Below are 3,961 nucleotides of genomic sequence, written 5' to 3'. Positions count from 1 at the left end.
AAATACTGATGAGTTAGCTTCTAGAATCAAAACAAAGTCCATCGATTGGGAGATGGAATGCAGTTCAATTACCTTGCTCTGCTAGTATACGCTAGTGTGTACCTGGCATTTATTATACCACCTGTAGAAACAGGTCTGTGAGGCTTTATATTGTACGACCGATGATTTGGTTTCAGGTAACAATACTAAACTCAGGATTTAGTCAAGACATCTGTAAATGTTTAAGTTTCACTAACTTAAATTTAAATGTGGTAATTTAGGTTTTATTATGAAATTGGAATTTAACGTGTTTCTTTGGGAGGGATCAAAAAAAATTTTTTTAACAATTATAGCTAACATTTATTGAATACTTTCCTTGGGCCAGTTTCAAAAGTTGTACGTGCATGATGATCTCACCTATTCTTCACGACAAACATAGGTTCTATTATTATCACGCCCATTTTACAGATAAGGAAATTAAGGCACAAAGAAAGATTAGATTAATAAGTAACCTGCTTAAGGTCACACGGTCAATAAGGAGATAAAGGTGGAATCTACTGTTTATTTACATTAAAACTGACATTTGAAAAAAAAAGTATCCATTCATTTAAAATTCATTTTGGTCAATTAATTTTTTGTTGAATGCCTATTATGTACAAAGTACTGATTTAAACTAATAAACTGGTTAATATAAGTGTTACAAATATAAATATCACTATTCAAAACATCTTTTTGTGGGATATACACACATAATAAAAGATGTACTTTCAAATTAAGTTTTGTTATTTCAAAAATACCTCCTTTAAAACAGAAGGAAATAAATTCTAAAATCGCTAATTTCAATGCATTAACTATTTCAAAATTCACTGGAATACTGGAAGGTTACTTACTGCAAGCTGGACGCCTGTGAAAATCAACCTGGACTTCAGAGGGACGTCTACATTGATAAATATGCATCCATTTAATTAATTACAGTGCAAGTTACATACATTTATATAAAAAAGTACAAGGATGAGAGGAGTTTTTCATGGGAGGTGGTGAGCTGCCATGGCATCTGCTTCTCTTGATTTCCAAAGCAGGGCCTGTTTGAGAGCGCTGCTTTTCTCACCAAGTTCAGCTAGTGAGTAGTTCTGTTGAGGTGGTTGAACTTTTCTTCTTTTGCCAGAAAAGTTTACAGATTGAAAATACTCAGGAGAGATGCCTTCCAATTCAAGGATTTTATCCTCAAGTTTTTTAATTCTCTGATAAATGTTTCTTGGCACTGGACCACCTGCCTGCAACCGCAAGTGAGCCTCAATATTTTGTAGCCGTTCTTCTACAGCCTGATTACCACAATCTCGGAGCATGCTGCTTGGTTTATGACCTGACCCTTGAATTCCTTCAGGTCGAGCCTGTGGTCCATATGTATTCACAACTCTAGAAACTTTTACATAACTTTTAAATCCGGGGTATGGGGTGAAAACAGCATCAGTTCTTGCACAACTATTTTCTTGATTACAATCAATAACATTGCAAAATTCCCTGACGTTGTTTTCATTGATTTCTGCTTGCTTTCTTTCAATAAATGCAGATATTCATCTGTCAATTTCTGCTTTTCCAGCCTTTATTTGAACTACTTCTGGATCAAAATGGATCTGTGCCTTTTTTCACATCTCCTAAATCACAGTCTTTGTGCTTTTCTTCCTCCTGTAGGTTGCCAATGGGAAATGTGGCCTCTACTTCATTCTTGTTCCGTTTCTGCTTTTCCTATCTCTTCAGCAACAGTTGTATTCTCCTCTTTAATTAGAGGCTGAAGTTTCGCTAAAAAAGGCTGTACATATAAAATGTGTTGCTCAAGAGCTCTAAAGAGTAAAGCAGGCTGGAATGCAGAGAGGCTCTGGCGCTTGTTCCAATCGATTGTAATTTCCACCACATCATCTCTGAAATTAAGTTGCCCAGCCAGAGTATGCAGGGAGCGAAAGATTTCGAACAGCACCTCTTGGGAGAGGTTGGGGCTGTAGCTCTGCTCCAGGCTCCTGCCACCGACGCACGGGCGACTAGGCTCAGCGGCAGCAGCCATGGCACCTTGGCAGGCCGCCCCCAACTCCACAGAGCAGCGCTCACAACCCCACCCCCTCCCCTCTTCTCAGGATCAAATTTTTAAATGAGGGGTTTCAAATACGTAATTAATACTTGTGGCAGGGGGTAATACAATAGTGGTGGCAGCAAACAGAGGAAGGAAATCAAGAAGCATTTCAAAGGTGGACTCAACAGGATTTTATTAGGGCAATGAGAGGGAAAGAGTCAAGTCGCTTCTGTGGTTTTGGGTGTGAAAGGCTATGTGGTGGTTTCCAAGGTGGCCACAAATTCCTTGCTACTCCTACCACTGAGTTAAGGTCTATTCCTTTCCCCTCGAATCTGGAGCTGGCTTAGTGACTCAACTAACTAATGGAATGTGGAGGAAGGACGCTACATAACCTCTGGGGCTAGACCAGAAAGTAACCAAGCAGGCCTTGTTTGATGAAATAGGAGTCCAAGCTGGGCCTCACCTTCAAGCGGCCTAGCCTGGGCACTGATGTGAGTAAAAACCCGCAGATGATTCCACCTTGATGAATTTTTACAGCAAGATACATGAAAGGATAAGTAGTCATAAAACGCGCATTATTTGGCCTTCTCATCTGGTGCTTGTTGTCATGCAGAATTCTATTTCAAACACTGAGTTCAATAGGTGGGAAGGCGGAGTATGTTGATAGAAAAGTAGGGATTAGGAATTTGCCCCAAAGCGTGTACATCCCCTCCCCCCAAATTTCCATCCCTATGACCGCTAATGGGCAGAAGACAGCAGCACTTAGGTACTCGAGCCATTTGGAAGTGCACCCTGGGATTCCAGTAGATTCAGAATAGGCACCAATATAAATTTGAAAGAGAAATTTACTGTGAATAACGGCAGAATGATCTTTTTTCCAAAAGTTATGCAATTATGTTACTCCCCCCCCCATTTCACCTGTAAGAGAAATACAATGAAGGGTGTAAAAAACTGATATGAACAGAAAATTTTTGAAATTTTATCTTAGTCCAATGCCCAGACCTCAACAGCCCTAAACACAACTAAATATGCTAGCAGATCTATATGATAACTTTTTATTGTAAAAGGTAAACTGAGTTTATCTGAACATTCATTCCTATATGCCCATATTATAGGTTTTTTTAATTTAACCAGCACTGTTGAAGTATAAATTATATACACAACAAAATTCCATGATTTTAACCCTTTGCGGTCATATTAAATTTGGACATGGGTGTCGTACTGGTCGGAATTAAGAGCTTTCAGAGAAGTTATGAACTGATACATGAATAAATAGAGTTAAGATTCGTACGGTTCCTTGCTGTGGCGGCTGAGAGCAGACATACGACCGGAACGGTAAAAAAGCTTTGGTGGCTGAGAGTAGACAAACGACCACAAAGGGTTAAGTGTGAAGTTCAGAAGTTTTGGTAAATGTATACAGTTTGGTAACTACTGCCACATTCAATATACGGAACATTTCCATCACCTCAAAATATTCATTTCACAACCCGTTTCCCAGCGCCAGCCCCCAGCAACCTCTGATCTGCTTTCTGTTATGAGTTTTGACTTTTCTAGGTTTGCATATCATGTAGTTATACAGTGCATTCTCTTGTGTCTGGCTTCTTTCACTCGGCATTATGTTTTTTTAATATTCATCCATGTTGTTGCATTTATCAAGTCGTGCCTTCTCATTACTTAGTAGTATTTTAACATATGGATATATCGCAATTTCTTTAGCCCACTCACCTGCTGAACGGTATTTGTGTTATTTCTATTTTTGGCTATTTTGAGTAAAGCTGCCACGAAAACTTGAGTGCAAAACTTATATTTTTTGGGGGTAAAATATTTAGGAATGAGGAACTATGCTTTTATAACTTAGAAATATTTGTCTTCTCTGTGTAAATTATCCTGAAAAAAAGTGAAAAATACATTTGTAAG

The 3,961-nt window shown here is 38.6% G+C and overlaps 1 pseudogene; it reads right to left on the bottom strand.

The window, feature by feature from the left end:
- Positions 1-473: 473 nt before the first annotated feature.
- Positions 474-2,071, bottom strand: LOC107543050 (MAP3K12-binding inhibitory protein 1 pseudogene; annotated as a pseudogene).
- Positions 2,072-3,961: the final 1,890 nt, after the last annotated feature.

The sequence above is a fragment of the Miniopterus natalensis genome, chromosome 6 (assembly GCF_054644295.1).
Source record: "Miniopterus natalensis isolate mMinNat1 chromosome 6, mMinNat1.hap1, whole genome shotgun sequence".
In the NCBI taxonomy this organism is placed as follows: Eukaryota; Metazoa; Chordata; class Mammalia; order Chiroptera; family Miniopteridae; genus Miniopterus; species Miniopterus natalensis.
This window is presented reverse-complemented; position numbering and strand designations above follow the sequence as displayed.